The sequence below is a fragment of the Lepus europaeus genome, chromosome X, assembly GCF_033115175.1.
Source record: "Lepus europaeus isolate LE1 chromosome X, mLepTim1.pri, whole genome shotgun sequence".
In the NCBI taxonomy this organism is placed as follows: Eukaryota; Metazoa; Chordata; class Mammalia; order Lagomorpha; family Leporidae; genus Lepus; species Lepus europaeus.
Genome location: NC_084850.1, coordinates 20,790,835 through 20,812,430, shown reverse-complemented (window position 1 = coordinate 20,812,430; position 21,596 = coordinate 20,790,835). Strand labels below are relative to the sequence as shown.

The 21,596-nt window shown below is 42.9% G+C and overlaps 1 protein-coding gene and 1 pseudogene across 1 annotated transcript in view; one reads left to right on the top strand and one right to left on the bottom strand.

The window, feature by feature from the left end:
- The window catches only part of LOC133752502 (cancer/testis antigen 55-like), a 119,153-nt gene that overhangs the window by 85,730 nt on the left and 11,827 nt on the right, over positions 1 to 21,596 (top strand). The window lies entirely within an intron of this gene.
- Positions 11,640 to 18,514, bottom strand: LOC133753615 (transcription initiation factor IIA subunit 1-like; annotated as a pseudogene).

Genomic DNA, 21,596 nt, shown 5'->3' with positions numbered 1-21,596 from the left:
TTTCTCTCTCTTCCTCTGAGTCTGAGAACATGACTGTTGAAACAGCAAAGCTGTCATCATGACTCACAATGGTCCTTAGAAACTTGGAGACACATTCAGGGGACTGACCCAAACACCGTGACCTCTTCTCCCCATTGTGACATCACATGTATCAGGCCTGGGTAGGGTGATGGTAAAGGGCTTGAGAGAGAGATATGTGGACCCTCCTGTGAACCACCTGTACATGTATACACTGCACAGGACTCAGTTATCTTAGCCTCAGAGGCTATCCCAGGCTCATGAACATCTCTCCATTAATCATCTGTATGAGGGGAGAACCACAATCATGATGTCTCCTAGGGCCCAATGGACAGTGACCAACAATTTTGAATTCCATTCTCAATTAGGAAGTTAGCCCCAAATAGAGTTTGTACTCACTTGCTCAATGTCTAGGCACATCCTAGGTCAACTATGACAGTGCACATTCATGTAAAATGAGGTGTTTAGTTGCAGACAGTGTGGCTGTGAGCTGTCATACTCCTCATGCATATCTCTCCAGTGTCTGACATTTAACATCCACACTGCTAGTATGTGTAGGTGCCCCATGTGGATATTTTCTAGAGGTGGGACAAGGAGATTTATAGGTTGTGTTTTATGCAGTACTGCTATCTTGAGGAAGTAAAAGACTACTATGAAGAGACAAGTAAATCCCCGCACTCACCACCCCCATTCTGTCTCATGTAACACATGAGGAGATTAAAGCATAGATTTTTGTGTAGGACCCACATCACACTGCCTGACTTGATGGCAGGGGAGGCTTAGTCCTTCAGGTGTACTTCTGCTAGCTTAAGTCATGTGGGGATATGTTGACACCTAGGATCAGTGTGAAACCAACAAGGAAGAGAAGGTCACTGTGGAGTATTTTATTAATAAAAAGAAGGGACTTTATGTCTTCTCATCACAAGGGATTGTCTTTCTCACAAAACCAAGGCAGACACCTAGGAAATAGGTCTGGACAGGTTGATTGTTATAGGTTATCTGTAGAAAAAAATGTGCACATGTTTGTAATAATTATGAATCATACTGGAAATAAAATACCCAAAGTTCAGAATCACTAATAACTGTACAAGTCTAGGAATGTGAATGTGAATTCCATTTTGTGTGGGTTAGTAACAAAATTAAAAATTATGATAAACCAAGAACATGTTCATTAATCTTAGGGCACACATTCTGGCTAGATCCCTAAAGAGGTTTCCAGGATACATAACAATAAAACAGTAAAAGATTTTGAGTCAGTGCTGTCTTCAATCAGCTAAGAAGAAATCTAGGCAGTGCAGGCTGTTAGCAGATCTCCTTCTGCTTAGAACTTTTCAGGCTATGAGAGAAGAATAGGTATGGGGGAGGGAAAGGAAGCATGAAAGCCCAACAGCCCAGGAATAGGGAGGTCATGTGTTCATTCCTCCATGGTCCAGTAGATTGAAGAGAGTTGGTGAGATGCATCTATAAAACATTGTATACACACTGGACCTCAGAATTCACCATGCACACAGTCTTTGAATTGAACTCTGGGTGGAGCTATCACTAACCACATACCATAAATTCATCTTGTGTGCTTGCTTTCACACACGTGCATATGTGTGCCTGTTGTGTCTCAGATGCATGAATGCCTGAGAACCAGGATTCAGTGGGTTGGGCTGAATTTTTTTGTTTGCACAACTTGAGGGTACACTTCCAAGACAGAACTCTTACACTCATTGAAACTTCCCAGAATTGTACCCTATATGCTGAACACATGCATAGTCAGAGCCCTCAAGTTATGTTCTTGAGGACTTTCTAATGATGCATTCAGTGTGGGTGGAGGAAGCAAAGATGTTCTCCCCTGCAAACTCTTATTAGATGTAGGAGCTCACTTTGCTCTACTCTTTTCCATTGCCTGTAAAGCAGCAAATGTTGGGTACTGTAAAGCATTGCAAGGACCAGCTAGAGAGTGAGAGGCACAGGACAGCTTCCTGGGATGTTTGCACTGGTGTCCCTGTCTCTCCAGGAGGCAAATTGCTAGAAGATTACTCCTGGCAGGTGGCAGGTCTCTAAGTGAGATTCTGAGGCCTACTGTGACCCGAGGGAAAAAGGAAGCCCAGTGCTTCATCAAGTTAATGCAGTGTGTAGTTCTATGTTCAGGACAGGATCATGCTCAGGTTTCGAACGCATAGGATAACCTTCTCTCTTTTTAAAAAAGATTTTATTTATTTTATTTGAGAGTTAGAGTTACATACAGTGAGAGGGAGAGACAGAGAGAAAGGTATTCCTTCTGTTGGTTCACTGCCCAAATGGTCGCAACGGCCGGAGCTGCGCCAATCCGAAACCAGGAGCCAGGCACTTCTTCCTGGTCTCCCACGTGGGTGCAGGGCCCAAGGACTTGAGCCATCTTTTACTGCTTTTGCAGGCCACAGCAGAGAGCTGGACTGGAAGTGGAGCAGCCGGGACTAGAACTGGTGCCCATATGGGATGCCCGCACCACAGGTGGAGGATTAACCTACTGCACCACGGCGCCGGCCCCAATAACCTTCTTTTGCTGCAAGAGCGAGGAACCTGCTGATGGGCAGCCAGTTTCCTTTTAATGTACTTCTCAGTGTGTCCCATGGTCCACGCACAATGAACATGCATGTAATGACTCTCCTAGACTTGGCATAGAACTATGGGTGCTCGATCTGTCACATGCTGAGGAGAGGCTCCATCTTGTGTGCTTGCTTTCACACACGTGCATATGTGTGCCTGTTGTGTCTCAGATGCATGAATGCCTGAGTGCCACGTTGGTCTGCATCCAAGCCTCTACTTCTTTTCCTCCAAATTGGGAAGGGTTGACTCTGAAGGCCCTGGGCTGAAGTACTCCTGTCTTTCTTCATTCATCCCTTGCGTTTTTACCTTTCCAGAAGTGAAACTGCCTCATTTGTGCATGAATTTGTTAGTGCAGTGGATACGTGTGAGTTTGTAAAGTAACTGGGTGAGTCACATATCTGGTCCTTAGGAAACCATGGCACCACTTTTGCAGACAAACTAATGGAATCAATTCTGAAACCTTTACTTAAGGGCTATGATTGTGCACAACAGCAAACTAGCTGGGGGTACTTTGGGGCCAGGACTAATCTCCAGATTATATTCCATTATTCGTCTGATGAGATGATAGGAAGCTGGAGATGCAGTTGCTGACAGTGTTGTGATGATGATGAGGCATATTATAATAATACATGAAACGTACAATCATTAAATAAGCTTAAAATAGATCTTTGTAAAAACTAAGAGTGGGAATAGAGAGGGAGGATCAAGAATGATTGGCCTGGGGGTGGGAGGGAGGGTTGGGTGGGAAGTATCACTGTGTTTCTAAAACTGTATATATAAAATGTATGAAGTTTGTATACTTTAACTATTTTTTTAAAAAAAGCATATCAGATTTTTTTCTGGGGACAGAAGAAGTGAAGAGGAAAGCTGTATTAAAAAAGAGTACAGGGAGGGGCCGGCGCTGTGGCATAAAGGGTAGAAGCTGCCACCTGCAGTGCTGGCATCCCATATGGGCACCGGTTCTAGCACAGGCTGCTCCACTTCTGAATCAGCCCTCTGTTGTGGCCTGGGAAAGTAGTAGAAGATGGCCTAAGTCCTTGGGCCCCTGTACCCATGTGGGAGACTCGGAAGAAGCTCCTAGCCCCTGGCTTTGGATCGGCCTAACTCTGGCCATTGTGGCCTTCTGGGGAATGAACCAATGTGTGTAAGACCTCTCTCTCTCTCTCTCTCTCTCTCTCTCTCTCTCTCTGCCCCTCCTTCTCTTTGTGTGTAACTCTGACTTGCAAATAAATAAATAAATCATTTAAAAAAAGAGTACAGGGAAATTTTTGTGACTGGCAGACATACACATTATCTTGCAAGTACTGAAGAGGGTATGTACTTTTTCAAAGATTTTGTTTATTTATTTGAGAAGTAGAGTTACAGAGAGAAGGAAAGACAAAAAGGTCTTCCATCCACTTGCTCATTCCCCAAATGACCACTACTATGTCACTGTTATTCATGCCAATTTTATCTCAATGAATCTGTTAAAATAAAAAAAAATAGAGGAAGCAGGACTCCGCATGCAATTGTAATGACAACACTTACCTGGAGATGCAGCTGCTCACCACACTGTGATGATGATGAAGGTTGATAAATATAGAGCAACGTGAACGTTTCTGTATGCACCTGTGGTGATAACAGCTATTTTTTTCTTTTTTAAAGATTTATTTATTTGTTTGAAAGGCAGAATCACAGAGAGGCAGAGGCAGGGGCAGCGTGGGTCTTCCATCTACTGGTTCACTCCCCAAATGGCTGAAATGGCTGGAGCTGCACCGATCTGAAGCAAGGAGCAAGGAGCTTCTTCTAGATCTCCCATGGGGGTGCAGAGTCCAAAGACTTGGGCCATCTTCTTTTTTAAAAAAAGATTTATTTATTTATTTGAAAGTCAGAGTTACACAGAGAGTGAAGGAGAGGCAGAGTGAGAGAGAGCAAGGTCTTCCATCTGCTGGTTCACTCCCCAATTAGCCACAACAGCTGGAGCTGCACCTATCTGATGCCAGGAGCCAGGTGCCTCCTCCTGGTCTCCCATGCGGGTGCAGGGCACAAGCACTTGGGCCATCCTCCACTGCCTTCCCGGGCCACAGCAGAGAGCTGGACTGGAAGAGGAGCAACCGGGACAGAATCCAGCACCCCAACCGGGACTAGAACCCGGGGTGCCAGCGCCGCAGGTGGAGGATTAGCCTAGTGAGTTGCAGCCCCGGCCAATAGTCAGTCTTAATATTCCTGACTTGTCAGGAGGAGTCTCATTCATTAAATCATATCTATATGTAGAATACACACTCTGTTTAGATATACATTACCCATTGAAATACATTATATGCTTGCCTCTTAGGAGTGGATTACTCATATCTTCATTTCATTTTCTCTGTATATAATTCCAGTTATTTTATCCTCTTGGAACTATGTTAAATCTCATCTGATAGTTATTTTATTGAATATATTCTGTATCCCTGAAAGTGTTGTTATTGGTAGCAGACTCTACATTCAGCAGTTTTTCAACTCACTATCATACTGATTAGTGACAAACAACACCAATAGTGTAGTTGTGTGGTAAGTGCTTCATGGTCACTTATTACTAGTGTTCTCTGATGTATGTATTGGATCCAAAATCAGTTTCAAACTTTTGATGCCCACAGTCCCACATGGTTTGTCAGTGGTGGCAATTATTAATCAATTCAGAAGAGCACAAAACAGATTGCAATGATTTATTTTATATATGTAGAGAGTGGGAAAAATCCAAATGTGTTTCTAAACCAGTCCATGTGATGGTTTCCAAGGATGGCTTGCTTCCAAATCAAAAGCAGCTGTGGAACTTCAGTGTCACAGTGACCCCTCTTCCCTGTGATTACACGCTTAATACACTATGTCTCTGCCAAGGCTCAATCAAGTTGATTGTCTTTATTGTGGGAGTAGGCTCTGGGGAGGCCTAAATGTGTGGGCAGCTCTGCTCAGCACTAGCAATGAAGAAGTCTTCACAAGATAGAGGATTCTTAAAAAGTGTGTGTTTCTATGTCTGCAGTCTCAGGAATCAGGATCTTTTAAGAAAAATAAGACAATAGATCAATGAAATCTCCCAGGACTGGGTATGATAATATGCTGTAAATTCTTGGTATGACGTCTTCCATGACAACCTCATAGTGGCCTTGAGGTGTTCTTCGTGCCTTTTATTTACAGGAATAATGAGACAAAAGTCAATTCTAATGGACTCTTTTAGGCAAAGGATTTGGCTGCGACTCTGTTGAATATCTGTGTAGACTGAGGCCATTGATTTTTGTCAGAATTTGTTGAAATGGTGCAATGCATAAGAGGGCCAATTGCTCAGTCTTCATCTGTTTCTAAAATGACTTTCTGTTCATAGATGAAATACGTGTTCCTGTAGAGGGTTAGAGATGTTCTGGGTGTTAGTGATTATTAAAGTTAGTGATTATTAAAGACATACAGACACTACGACCATTTTGTTGCACTTCTCTTTAGGCTATTCTATGATAGCCACTAGTTATTGTTTATTGTAACAGGACACTGGGTGTTGACATCCACCATTTTAATTTATACTTTCTCACTGAGAAAATTGAAAATTTTCCCATAGAAAAAATGCAGTAAAGTGAGTACCTGTTAAATACATGCCTGTTTTGTGCACCCTGTAGCATATCTGTGACAGCAATGAGCTTTTTCAAGGGTGCCTCATTTTTTTGTGAAATCCTGAACGTGGTGATGATGGTGATGAATCAGCCGTGGGCTATCATTTATAAGAAGCTGTCGGCAACAGAGGCTTGTGTTCAGTTCTCATCCTTGGTTCTCATCTAATCCTATAAAAGTCCTGAGCATTAGGTACTTCTTTTATCCTAACATCACTGTAGAAACTAATGATTTCCAGACCTAAATGAGACTGAGAGGGTTGGGGTAGGTGGTTAGATCAGGAATGATGGAATAATACATTGTCTGTGGGCCCTCTTTTGGGGTCTACAGACTAGATGGGGGAAAGGACTGACACTACAGCACTGTGTAGAGCTGCTCTTAGACGATGAAGGCAAGGGGCTCTGGATGGACAGCTGTGAAAGCCTGGTGTGTTCAAGGGAGGGTCTCCTGCCCTTGTCCTCTGGTCTGGCCCCACTAGAAAGCAGTTTTTTGTCTGTGATGTAGGAAATATTGCCCTCTGGCAGAGGTGAGACTTCTGTGATGGGGACAGGTCCTTACACTCAATTCTCCTTGAGAATTCTAGATTTTGTTGGTGGTGATGCTTTTGTATTATTCTGCCCCATTCTGTGACCTCCTTACCCTGTGAAACTTTCCATCAAAAAAGTGATACTTTGCTATTGCAGGTGTCTGAACTGAGGGAAGCATCTGATACAGGTGGTATTTTTTCTGGGTAGCAATGACTAATGTGTAAAGTGAACAGATTACACTGAGAGGAATCTGGTTACTTCTAAAACCTACAAATGCAAACTGCTGTTGCTGGAATGTTCTTATATCATCCTCCCCACCACTTCTTTCCTCTGTGTCAGAGGCTCCAATGCATTGGATGAGATCATACAGGAAGCTCCCCCTGGCATTGACAGCACCAGGCGTGTGGGGATTTGGACTGGGGATAGCTCAGTGGTCTGTGCTGTCAGGAATGTGCTGAAGAAAAGGGTTCCCAGGGCACAGAGCAGGGGCATGAAGACATGTGAGGATATGCTCCTGAGTCATGAAGGGGAAAGCACGTGGAGTTTACTTCAAGGTTCTCTATGACCTTCCCATATTCTTGCTGAGAGAATTCTGCACCGTGGTGCACAGAAGCAAGTCCTGTAGGTCCTGGCAGTGACTGTATGTGAAGCTGCTCCTTTTCAAGCCCTGTAAGAAGTTGTAGCTGATCCTGGAAGTCCTAGAACCACCCCAGCCAGGAACTCAGACTTGAGGCTTAATCCCTGCTGTCCTCACTCTGAAGAGGGCACATCTCTGCAGATGTGAGTGTCACCCTCCTTGTCCTGGTGCTGAAACATTTGCCTGGCTGCTGTGACCCAGATTTCCCTGGTCCTCCCTGAGGGATGATGTACCACCTCAGGGAGACTTGCTGCTCTCTCAAGAGGACAGTGTAGGTGACACAATGGGGTAGGTTTTCTGCATCTTGTGCAGTCTCAGCTTCTGAAACTGTGACCAGGATAAGGTGGAGTGGCAGTGTTAGCAGGGAGTGGCAGAACTGTTTCCCTGTCTCATGTTCATTGAGAGTTCAAACAGGGATGTGGGGCATCTGCTTAATATCAGGGAAATGCAGAGAGCTGAGTGACAAGGACTTTGTTCTGGGAGAGGCAGTGGGCATGCATACTTAGGAGGAAATGCCTCCTGCTCCTTTCCAAGCCCCTTCCAATGTCCCTGTGTCAGCACAGCAGAGGCACAGAAGACAATACACATGTGGTATGAGAAAATGCATCCCTCTTTCAACTTTGAGTCATTTCTGAAGAGTTCTAGGCTGTTTGTCACTTTTCTTTTTTTATTAAAAACTTTTATTTAATGTATATAAATTTCCAAAGTACAGCTTAAGAATTACATTGGCTTCCCCCCTCCCATAACTTCCCTCCCACCCGCAACCCTCCCCTTTCCCACTCCCTCTTCCCTTCCATTCACATCAAGATTCATTTTCAATTCTCTTTATATACAGAAGATCAGTTCAGTATATATTAAGTAAAGATTTCAACAGTTTGCCCCCACATAGCAACACAAAGTGAAAAAATACTGTTGGAATACTAGTTATAGCATTAAATAACAGTGTACAGTACATTAAAGACAGAGATCCTACATGATATTTTTTTTGAGTTGTTTATATGGGTTTATTGACAATAGTGGTCCAGAGCAATGCAACTACATTACTCGATTTTGAGCAGTGAGCCAAGAAGGTGGGCCAGTTAGTTACTAGAACATTAGTGGACATAGAGGCACACATGTAGGGGCAAGGACACAAGGAAGTGGAAACATGAAAACTTCACCTTCCCAAGTTTATCTCTCTCTAGAGGTTGTAGTCCTGGCAGAGTCTTTTGTTATAGTTACTATCAGATAATCATACATAAGAACACTATGTAAAGAATATTTTGAGTTTGTAATTCTTAATTTAATGTTGTATCAGAACTTCTTAAACTTTCATATGTTCATGCCCTTGTCACCTGTTATTGTTTTTTGTTTATCATTTTTTAAAATTTATTTAGTGAATATAAATTTCCAAAGTACAGCTTATGGATTACAAAGGCTTCCCCCTCCGACAACTCCCCCCCCCGCAACCCTCCCCTTTCCCACTCGCTCTCCCCTTCCATTCCCATCAAGATTCATTTTCAATTCTCTTTATATATAGAAAATCAGTTTAGTATATATATAGATTTCAACAGTTTGCCCTCCCATAGCAACACAAAGTGAAAAAAATACTGTTGGAGTACTAGTTATAGCATTAAATAACAGTGTACATCACATTAATGACCGAGATTCTGCAAAATAATTTTAAAAAAAAGATTGATTATTTTTCTATGTAATTTCCAATTTAAAAAAAAACCAAGGTTTTTTTTTTTCATTTTCAATTATCTTTATATACAGAAGATCACTTCAGTATATACAAAGTAAAGATTTCATCAGTTTGCACCCACACATAACCACAAAGTGTAAGAATATTGTTTCAGTACTAGCTATATCATTACTTCACCTTCAACAACCTATTAAGGACAGATCCCACATGGGACGTAAGCACACAGTGACTCCTGATGTTGTTTTAACAATTTAACACTCTTCTTTATGGCGTCAGTCATCTCCCTAGGCTCTAGCCATGAGTTGCCGAGGCTATGGAAGCCTTTAGGGTTCGCCGTCTTCGATCCCATTCCGACAAGGCCATAGTCAAAGTGGAAGTTCTCTCCTCCCTTCAGAGAAAGGCACCTCCTACTTCTACATGATATTTTTTAAAAATTAATTTTCTATGCCATTTCCAATTTAACACCAGGTTTTTTTTTCCATTTTCAATTATCTTTATATACAGAAGATCAATTCTGCATATACTTAGTAAAGATTTCATCAGTTTGCACCCACACAGAAACACAAAGTGTAAAAATACTGTTTCAGTACTAGTTATAGCATCACTTCACATTAGACAACACATTAAGGACAGATCACACATGGGATGTAAGTACACAGTGACTCCTGTTGTTGACTTAACAATTTGACACTCCTGTTCATGGCATCAGTAATCACCCTAGGCTCTAGTCATGAGTTGCCAAGGCTATGGAAGCCTTTAGAGTTTGCTGACTTTGATCTTATTCTGATAGGGTCATAGTCAAAGTGGAAGTTCTCTCCTCCCTTCGGAGAAAGGTACCTCCATCTTTGATGGCCCCGTTCTTCCCACTGGGATCTCACTCGCAGAGATCTTTCATTTAGGTCTTCTTTTTTTTTCTTTTCCATGGTGTCTTGGATGTCCACGCCTACAATACTCTTATGGGCTCTTCAGCCAGATCCGAATGCCTTAAGGGCTGATTCTGAGGCCAGAGTGCTGTTTAGGACATCTGCCATTCTATGAGTCTGCTGTGTATCCTGCTTCCCATGTTGGATTGTTCTCTCCCTTTTTGATTCTATCAGTTAGTATTAGCAGACACTAGTCTTGTTTGTGTGATCCCTTTGACTCTTAGACCCATAAGAGTCATCAATTGTGAACTGAAGTTGATCACTTGGACTAGTGAGATGGCATTGGTACATGCCACCTTGATGGGATTGTATTGGGCACATAGTGAATGTGGATATTGGTAGATGCTTTGCAATGTCTGCATTCTTCTGAGTTTTAGCTTATGCCTGGGAACTTGAGCTCAGGTATAGGTGGCTTTTTCCTTCATTGCGGCTGCATAGTACTCTCACATTAATGAGCTGTGAGAAGCATTCTCTGTTGCTTTTGCTGTCATTAGTGTCACCTCCCTGATGCACTGTTTCCCCTTCTGTTTCAGAAGTGGGGCTTATCTTCTGTGGCTCCATGGGAAGTATTGAGTGTCGCCTGTGACCCACATTTCCCTCTGTCTTGTTCATCAGAACCTGGCTGTGCTTCTACTTCAAGTAAATTATGTTTCCTCGCCTTTTTGTATAGTCTTGCACCCCAATATTTTTGTTGTTAGATCTTTGTTCAGTCCTCCTATGCTTCAATCAATGGACAAAATGTTATCTGAATGACTACAGAATAAACACTTATGTAAGGACATACATAGTGCACATACAAGTGCACCAGGAAAGTTGGCATACACTCTCATACATACAATTCAACAAGATGGTCCCTTGTGAAACAAAAATAAATTCCTGAGGAATCAATTTGGAGTTTCTTTTTAAGGTGGTAACCAAAAGATATAAGATTTTTGGCAAAGAAATCAATGTTGTCATTTTAATTGGACTCAACACAGACATTATTAAAGTCATTAAACTAAATTTAATAAATTTTTTAAAAATTAATATTAATATCTATACCTGGGTAAAATGATGTCTCTAAACTGATCACTGATTCCTTCTGTTAAATATTGAGTAGCTGTTTCATAAAGCTTGGAAAGAAGAGCTATATATTTAAGAGCTATGAGTGGGCTTTTAAATTGTTTTCTTATAAAAGTGAATTAAAATTCAACACTGTAATTCATACCATTTTGTAAAATCTCACATGCAATTTTTACCAAAAATAACCACATATAATAAGCAGTTTCAATTCAATATATCAAAAGGGATATTTCTTCAATTTAATCCAATAAGTTATCTTCTGTCTGAACCCAAGTTGGAGGAAGGAATATAGAAAAATCTTTACATACTAATTACTAGCAGCAGGTACTTCTATTAAAATCAACAATTATGGTTTTCCTACATGAAACCCACCCCCTATACCCCATCAGTCTATGTTGCTACAAGTCCATGGCTTGCCAGTTAGAAGTTGTGTCTATGTTGTCAAGGTCTAGCTTTGTTCCAGTAGCTTTGCTTCTGCTGCTCATTTCTAACATGCAGAAGCGAAATGCTGGTTGGTCTATGTCCCAAATGTCAAACCATTCATGATATGCTTTTTAAGTTTCTTTTGCTTATAAAAGAAAAGAAGAAACTCTTCACCATTTTTCATTTCCATTAGCTTTAAAAAATATATAATATCTTCTGTTGAGATTCATAATGCCATCCTTAAGATGAAACTTCCATTTATTTTTACTTCCATGTATCTTATATTGGCATACAATAACATTTTCTGTGTCAAAGACTTCTTGTCTTTCCTCATCACTCACATTTTCACTATTGATTGGATCTTCTTCTACCTGCCCATCCTCAGCTTCATCTTTCTCTTTGTCTTTCTCTTCATCATCATCATAATCATCTTCTTCATCTTCACCTTCTTCAGATGATGTATCCCTAGTTCCAGCAACTTGTAACAAAAATGGAGCTTGTTGTTGTGTAGATTGAGTCTGTGCTTGCTTTTGGCCAGAAGCAGTAATCTGTGCTTGTGCTGGTGTAGGTATAACTTGAGTCTTATTTCTTACAAATAAGGTTTGCTGAGGCTGGATAATTGCAGGCTCATCCTGTGAGGCCCGCACACTGTGGGATGGTGGGGCATGGTGTTCTTCGACAAGAAGCACTGAAGACAAGTTTCAGTGAACACGTCCATTTCATTAACGATCAAGCACACCTTTTAAAGGGCAGGCAGAAGGGCGTAGCTAATTCAGGGCAACACTGATTCTATAGGATAGAGCCCATATTGGCGCCGCTATGCTTTTCCAATCAGCTTGAAGGTAGGCTGCGTAGCTTTCCTGATGAGCCTGGGCCACACCTGGAGCAGTTTCCCTGATTGGTGGAGGTGGGGGAAATGTGCCTGGGGCTTCTGCCACCTGCTAGCAGTCAGGTTAATCCCCTGCATGGGCAGTCTTCCAGCCAAGTACAGGATCATCCACAGATAATGACACCCAACTATGGTGAAATCTCTCCAGGATGAGGGACTAGTATCTTATTGTATAGCTGGAGCTTGTACTCCATCAGGCTTCATTTGTGGTATAACCTATTATTGTAGAACTACTGACTGCTTTAGCAATGGGGGGAGTATTACCATGGACTCTGGATTATTTGTTGACCACACGTTCATTTATACTTGCAAAAGGCATTTTCTTTTTCAATGATGATTTCATATGAAATATGCATGCACCATGTGTGTCTAGAGTGTAAGACACTAGGCTAAGACTGGTTGGTTAGTTGGTACATTTTCTTTGAGTCTTTACCCAGCCTCTTGTTTGTGTCATGAGTGAGTGCCCTGACCATTGTCCTGCAGGGCATCAGGAACTGCTGTTTGTAGCTATGGATCCAGCCATTCATCTTGTGCAGTCTCCCAATGGCCAGCCCTCCCTGGACTGATGAAAAACCTTCTCCCATGCCTACCATAAAAGGATCCCTGAGTCTCCTTCCCAGTTAAACTTCACCACTAGACTGTTAATTTTTCACCAAACTCTCCTGGGATATCTACCCCGACAGGCCCTTGATTAAAGCGGTGCCAGACAAAAGGACCCTGACCAGAAGCCAGATCCCTAGACATCTAAAGGTGCTTTAACATCAGAAGCTACTGCTGAGGGTACAGGCCTTGAGCAGCAGTCAGGGAGGAGATCCCCACATCTTGGTGCCACTGGGACCTAGCCCAGTGTGCAGTGAACTGCATTTCTAGAGGGTTTGTGATATTAAAGGTCAAGACAGAGAGTGAGAGCTCAGTATGGGCAAAGAAGGGAGAAAGTCCCCAGGGTGCTCAGTGCATGTGGGAGGGGCAGTATCTGCTGGTGGACAGTTACAGAGTCAGGATTCTGGCCTCCTCAGAAGACTGAGGATAGACCCCTGCTTCCTGATGGCTGCATTGCAGGGACTGGCTTCCAGGTCCTGGTGAAAGATGCCCCTGAGTTGTGGGACTGCTTATGCTCTCCGAGGAACATGGAGGCCTTGGGATAGGGAGCTCTTTTAGTCAATGCACTAAAGAAGGCAGGTCAGGACCTGCCCTCTGGTGTGGGCTGGAACAAACGGTGCAGTCTTTAGCAGCCTTCAGATTTTTCAAGTGGACACAACCTGAGGGTTCATGGTAATCCTAGGCATGTGAATTTGTTCTCTTAGAAACAGTGGCCCTGGGCTGGCATTGTGCCCTATCAGGTAAAGCTACCACCTGGGATGCCATTAACCTATTTGGATCTGGTCCGTGTCCTGGGTGCTCCACTTCTGGTCCAGCTCCCTGCTAATTGCCTGAAAAAGCAGCGGAGGATGACCCCAGTGTTTGGGCTCCTGCCAATGATGTCAGAGACCTAGAAGAAGCTCCTGGCTCCTAGTTTCAACCTGGCTCCTCCCTGGCTGTTAGGGCCAGTTGAAGCATGAATAAGTGGGTGAAAAACCTTGTTCTCCCTCTGTCTCTCCTGTCTCCATGACTCTGATGTTCAAATAAACAAATAATCCAAAAAGACAGTGGCCTAAATAATTTGTGTAGCAAGTCTGTCAATTTATAGTCCAACATTGAGACCCATCAGGAAGATGGCTCAGAGGAGCCTAGGTACAATTTCCTCAAAGGACGAATGTTAGCCTATCTGTGTCCACTGGGTCACAGAGACAGCAGATTTCCTCAGTGAAGGGTGAACAGTGCAGAATTGTGCTTGGTGTCCGCAGGTATGCAGTGTCATTCCAACAATTAGTGTCAGCTCTGCAGTTGCATGAAAGGCATCCAAATCCTGGATGTGTTGCCTACTTGCTGTATGTGATTTTTGGCAACTTAGTGCAGCTGTATGGGCCACATTCTTTAGTTAAAATGCCCTTCTGGGGTACATTGCAGTACACTGCAGAGAGCAGCATGTACATTGTAATCCCATTGCTGGTAGTCACATAGCTTACACTTAGTCAACTGTTACATTTTGTTCAGTAGTCTGTCATGTCTGCAGAGCTGGATCCAAGGTAATTGTGCACATGGAAATCCAGTTTGCACACAAGTTTGTGGTCACTGCCCTCAGGGCACCAGCTTAGCTAAGCTGATGATAAGGACCGTAAGATCTGGCAAGTCGGGAGGGAACAGGTTAAAGACATCAGTGTACTCATGGGGTAGGTGTGTTCTAGAACAGCCTTTTCCCCACAGAATGTGCTACACACATTGTCTTTCATGAACTGGGCATCAGAAATAGCTCACTTTTAAGTCATCTCTTTCTGCTGTTGTTCACAAAATGGTATGCCATTGTTTTCTCCTGAAGCATTGCCCACAGATACCTATACTAATATCCTCTTCTCTGGCTTGTGGTGTTGGAATATGTGGCACATTGGTTACCTGATTATAAACCATGTTCTGAGAGCAAGTGCTCTTAGAAGAGCCTTTTCTTCAGGAAAAAATCATGATACATTCTGTGCTCCCAGTTGGGGCTGGAGGGTATTGACAGAGGTCCTCAACCCCGGCTGGCTGCATTGGCTACTGGGCTTCAGCTACTGAAAAGACCCGCAGACTGCATGAAGTTGGGCAGGGTTCAGACAGCTGGACACTTGGGAGGAAATTGGCTGGTTCTAGTCCCGGTCGGGGCACCGATTCTGTCCCGGTTGCCCCTCTTCCAGGCCAGCTCTCTGCTGTGGCCAGGGAGTGCAATGGAGGATGGCCCAAGTGCTTGGGCCCTGCACCCCATGGGAGACCAGGATAAACACCTGGCTCCTGCCATCGGATCAGCACGCTGCGCCGGCCGCAGCATGCCGGCCGTGGCGGCCATTGGAGGGTGAACAAATGGAAAAGGAAGACCTTTCTCTCTGTCTCTCTCTCACTGTCCACTCTGCCTGTCAAAAAAAAAAATGACCTGGTTGACACCTCCACTACTGGGAACACCTGATAAAAGAACAAAATTTCTAGATAGAGTTTCTTTAATGAGGTTGGAAGCTTTGAGAAATGCTGGACTGCATTGATATGGGGCAGGAGGATCTCTTTCCAGAATCCTTTTACAGTTCAAACTTGTAAATATGACATCAGTGTAGAATGACCCATGGTGAAAACACAGTTGTTACTTTTCCCTTTGTCTAGATTCCCCTGTTGGCAACATCTTGAAAACTATTGTAAAACATCACATGCAGATGTTGACCATGACACAGTGTAGATTCAAAGCAATTCGTCAAAGTAAGCACTGCATCCAGTGATGTTTTCTAACTTCACCCAACTCCATCCTATCTACATCTGCTACCTGTGCTCACATCCCTTGCCCCAGATAACTGCTCACTTGGCCTCAACTTCCATAAAATTGTCATATTAATCATGTTTTATATGATATATGCATTGTTTTGGGATTTTCCATTTTGAAAGATTTATTTAATTTATTTGAAAGTCAAAGTTAAACAGAGAGAGAAGGAGAGGCAGAGAGAGAAAGAGAGAGAGGTTTTCCATCCACTGGTTCACTCTCCAGTTGGCCGCAATAGCTAAAGCTGGGCTGATCCAAAGCCAGGAGCCAGGAGCTTCTTCCAGGTTTCCCACGCAGGTACAGAGGCCCAAGGACTTGGACCATCTTCTACTGCTTCCCCAGGCCACAGCAGAGAGCTGGATTGGAAGTGGAGCAGCCAGGACTCAAACCTGTGCCCATATGGGATGCTGGCACTGAAAGCGGCAGCTTTACCCACTATACCACAGCGCTGGTCCCAGGATTTTCCCTTTTGCAACATGGAACTCTCCTGGGGAGATTCATCCATGCTCTTCTGAGAAACAATGCGCATTCTTTTTATTGCAGAACAGTGTGCTAGGGTATTACCACATTAAGGGAGGGGAGGTATTCCATCACCCTGGTTCACAAGTCCACACTGGCTGTGCTGGTGCTGAGTTGAAGCTTGGAACTGGAAACTCAACAGAGTTCTCCCACATGGGTAGAAAGAACCCATTCATTGAACCTACACCACTGCCTTCCAGGGTATGCATTATCAAGAACTGTATTTAGAAGATTAACTAGAAATTGGATTCAAACTCCCCAATATGGGATGCGAGTATCTGAGGTTGTTGTAAAGCCCCACCCCCTAAATTTTACAATTTGCAGGATTTCTTACAAATCCCCAAAATTACCTCCTTAAAGACTTAAAGATAAATCTCCAAAATGCGGTCACATTATCAGAAATCGGGTGTTAGGGCTTCAACATAGGAGTTTTGGTGAAACACAATTCAGCTCATAAAAACTCAGTGGAATTTATCCCAAGAACACAGATTGGTTAAATATTTTACAATAAATCAAACAATCCTCATTTGACAGCTGTTATTCATATAAATTCCAAAATTGCATGATAATCAAATAGAAAACATGACTTAAACCAACTCCCTTTCATAACATGATCCTGAGATTAGAACTTTCCCAGTGTGATAGATGGTACTGAAGAACACAAATAGCTAACATGAAAGAATGTATAGCCCTTAAGATCAGGAACAAGACAAAGTATTTGATTTTGCCACACCTATTCATCACTGTTGCAGAGGTTCTGGCCAGTGCAGTTAGGCAAGGAAAGAAAACAAAAGGTATCTGCATTGAGAAGGATGAATTAAGACAATATTTTCACGTGACCTCATCTTGTATATAGAAAATAATAAGGAATATGTTAAAATATTGGAACTAATACGTGAGTGTAACAAGGTATCAGGCTTTTAGATCAACAAATAAAATTCAATTGTATGACTATACATCAGAAATGAACAATATGAAAGGGAAATCAAGATAACAATTCAATTTCTAATAACAGTAATCAGATACAATACGAATAATTTAATAAAAAAAGAAGAACATATAATCTGATAACTAAAACAGCTGGCAGAAATTAATGACAATGGGGGCTGGTGCTGTGGCACAGTGGGTTAAAGCCCCTGCCTGCAGTGCTGGCATCCCAAATAGGTGCCAGTTCAAGTCCCAGCTGCTGCACTTCTGATCCAGCTCCCTGCTAATGGCCTAGGAAAGCAAAAGATGGCCCAAGTCCTTGGGCCCCTGCACCCGAATGGGAGGCCCAGAAGAAGCTCCTGGCTCCTGGCTTTGGATCAGCCCAGCTCCAGCTGTTGCACCCACTTGGTGGGTGAACCAGCTGATGGAAGACCTGTCTCTACCTTCTATGTAACATTGTCTTTCAAATAAATAAAATAAATCATTTTTAAACAAGAAATTAACGATAACCTAAATAAATGAAAATGTGTCTCCTGTATATAGATCTCCTGTATATAGAATTAAAATGACTGTCTTCCCCAAATAGAACATCAGATTCGACACAAGTTCCATTAAAATCTCAGACTTACTTTCTTAGAAATCGATGTGCTGGTCCTAAAATTCGTGAGGAAATACTAAACACCCAGCATAGAATCATAACAAAGAGCAAACTTTAATTACTCACATTTTGTAACGTAACATTTAATACAAAGAATATAAACAATAACATTTGGTACTAGCGAAAGGATAAACCTGTACACCTGTAGACTCTTCTTGGGTCAACTGATTTACATGAACAAAAGAATAGTGTTTTCAAAGAAATGGTGCTGGGACCCGTGAATATCCACAGGCCTAATAACAAAGTTTACTTCTGCCTCATGCCAAGCATAAAATTAAGTAAAATAGACTCCTCTTTTTGGGTACTCCTCCTAGGTGGAAGGAGTCGTGCTTCTCAATTCTCTGCAATTTTCTATACAATGTATCTTTCAAAAAAGCTTTCCATTTTGCTCCCCCTCATTGTCCCCGTCATAATTATTCATCTCTGTGAGACAAAGAACCAACTCCAAATTCTTGTAACAGAAGCCTGCCTCCATTCTCTGCTGGCTGTTACTTCCCCTTCCAATTACATCCCTGCAGAATCCCACAGGCGACATGCTATACCCTACAACTTGAACAGGGATCCGAGTGGAATTGACTTCCGGTTGGCATACCATTTCCCCTTCCCCTCTAGCCTGCGGTGGGAGGACCCAGGAAGTCCTGCCCAGCAACACCCTGGTATTGGCTTCCTCAGAGCCCATTTCGCCCTCACTGGCTGGTGGGTGGGCACAAGACCCAAGAAAGCTCTCAAACACTGCTCCCACTTCCGGTAAAGGGGTCTTGACTAGAGGTTGGGCCAAGCAGAGGAGAAAGAGGTGTGGCCGCGAGTAGCTACTGTGACTGCAGACACTAGGAGGCAGAAATCTCGACGGAAATAGGTCTCTTTCTTCCTGTGACACGGTGCCTAGGCTGTGTAACAGAAGAATCATGTTCCGGCTTGTGTCCATGAATCTTGTCTTCTTTGAGGAGAGCGAAAACCAGGAGGCAGAGATTGCGCCACCATGGAGACTTCTAGAAGGTACCTATCCTGTTGCCTCCCCACAAGGGACCTACCCATAGGGCTGTGCCCCACCGCTGGTGTGAGGTTCTCAGGGGCTCTAAGGAACTCTGAGAGCAATGGCAGGCACCATCTTGTGTTGGAGGTGGGGGATGGAAGCGTTGCAAATCGGCGTTAGTGCCGTGTCTGCGGTGAGTATCTAGTTACTGCCAGGAGCTTTCCACAGCGATGGCGTAGGCAGAGACATGCCCTGATACTCTACAAAATTGTGAAAATTACCTTACATAGATGCTGTGTGACTGTGTAACAGATTCCTCTTTTGATATCCATATCAAGGATCTTGTGTGTGTGTGTGTGTGTGTATTTGAAAAGTGTAGTAACAGAGATAAAGGGACAAACCGAACATCCATCTATTGGTTCACTCCTCAAATGGCCAACACAGCAGGGGCAAGTCCAGGCCAACGACAGGGGTGAGGAACTCCATCTAAATCTCTCAGGTGGGGTGGTTGGCAGGGAGGCAAGTACTGGAGTCATCATGTGCTGCATCACAAGCACACATGCCTGTCTTTTTGGAAATACATAAGTTAATGTGGTTCACAGTTGAAGCTTTGCAAACTCTGGCTTCAAATCCCAAACTGAGGCTTATTACCTCTGTTGGTTCAGGGCACCAAAATAAATCCAGATGAGTCTGATTCACATTTGAGTGTAACTTAATTCCAAAGATCTCTATGTATTTTATCTGGTGAGATATTTAAGGATTTCCACATACTACTGCTGCTGCTGCTGTTGATGATGAGGAAACTACACAGCGATAATAAATGCTTAAAAACTCTCTAGAAGTAAATACAAGTAACATACTAATCTGTGGGAGACATTTTTTATTCTAGGCAGTTTACATGTGTGATGATTAATATTTATAATAGTCCTCAAAGGCAAACGTTGTTAATATCCTGGCTTTACAAATGAAACCATGTTTAGAGAGATTAACTATTGTGCCCCCTGTTACACACATGGCAGCTGTGATTCAGTTCCACACAATCTGGCTCTAGAGTCTGTGCTCTTAACCCTGCAACTACACTGGCTTGAGTATTGAGCTACTGTGCTCTACAGAGAAATGGTGGCAACTGGTATTTCCACCTAAGCACTCTGCCTCCAGCATCCTGTACACTAATCACTGTGTTCTACTGGTACTGTCATCTGCATCTCAATTCCAACCCACTTTATTTCTAGTTTTAGATAATTGCCTCCCACAGTTTCCTCTATGGGGCTTATGTGTAATGTGTGTTTGCTTTGAGAGTAATTCACGAAAGCTTTTGTTTGCTTGTCTCATAGGTAACACTGATCTGACAGCTCTGCAGGGTGCAGTGGCAAGTGCCTGTGCTGATCGTGGCCTCTCTGCTGCATCTATCTTCCTTGTTACTGATGTGTCTGGCCGTGTGCCTCTGAGCACTAGGCAGAACATTACTCCTGTTGTGGAAGGAGATGGAACAGCTCAGGTATTTTAAGCCATCAGTGTAGGAATGATGTGTGTTTGGGGATCATCTTTATTCCTGGGGATGCACTCAAAATAGCTACTATTTCCAGCCTCTCTGGGGTGCCCTGGTATAATATTTGTAGATGGAATTGGAAGTCTAATATATCAGTTTGTTTGCAATATTTTTTCTATCTTTGTAGCAGTTTCTTTGTTCTAAAGTATATCTATATATTTGCATTTAAAATTTTGATTAACAATTACTATTATTCAAGTCTGTACTATCCTGGGATCTCTGGACTTGCTGAAGTACAGTTGCAAGGTGAACAAATGTGCATGTTATTAACTTTTTTACAGATGCATTTATTTATTTGAAAAATAAGAGTAAGAGAGTGAGGGGGAGAGAGAAAGAGATATCTTTGATTTGCTAGTTCACTCCCCAGATGGCTGCAGCAGCCAGGACTGGGCTAGGACAAAGCCAGGAGCCAGGAGATTTATTTGGGTCTTTGATGTGAGTGAAGGACCCCAAATACTTTTTCCATCTTCGGTGCTTTCCCAAGGCGATTAGCAGGGAGGAGCATTTGATGTGGAGCAACAACGCTGGCCACCACATATTAATAATTATTTTTTAAAATCCTTTTTGAAATATAATTAATCCTTCATAAGATTCTTCGGTTTTTTTAAAGATCTATTTTATTTATTTGAAAGAGTTACAGAGAGAGGTAGAGACAGAGAGAGAGAGGTCTTCCATCTGCTGGTTCACTGCACAGATGGCCACAATGGGCCGGAGCTGCGCTGATCCAAAACTGGGAGCCAGGAGCTTCTTCCAGGTCTCCTACGTGGGTGCAGGGGCCCAAGGACTTGGGCCATCTTCTACTGCTTCCCCAGGCCACAGCAGAGAGCTGGATCAGAAGAGGAGCAGCTGGGACTAGAACCAGCACCCATATGGGATGCCGGTTATTCAGGCAAGGGCTTTAACTCACTGCACCACAGCTCCCCCCCCCCCTTTTTTAACTTTTATTTAATGAATATAAATTTCCAAAGTACAGCTTATGGATTGCAATGGCTTCCCCCCTCCCATAACTTCCCTCCCACCCGCAACCCTCCCCTTTCCTGCTCTCTCTCCCCTTCCATTCACATCAAGATTCATTTTCAATTCTCTTTATATATAGAAGATCAGTTTAGTATATATTAAGTAAAGATTTCAACAGTTTGCCCTCACATAGCAACACAAAGTGAAAAAATACTGTTGGAGTACTAGTTATAGCATTAAATAACAGTGTACAGCACATTAAAGACAGAGATTCTACATGAT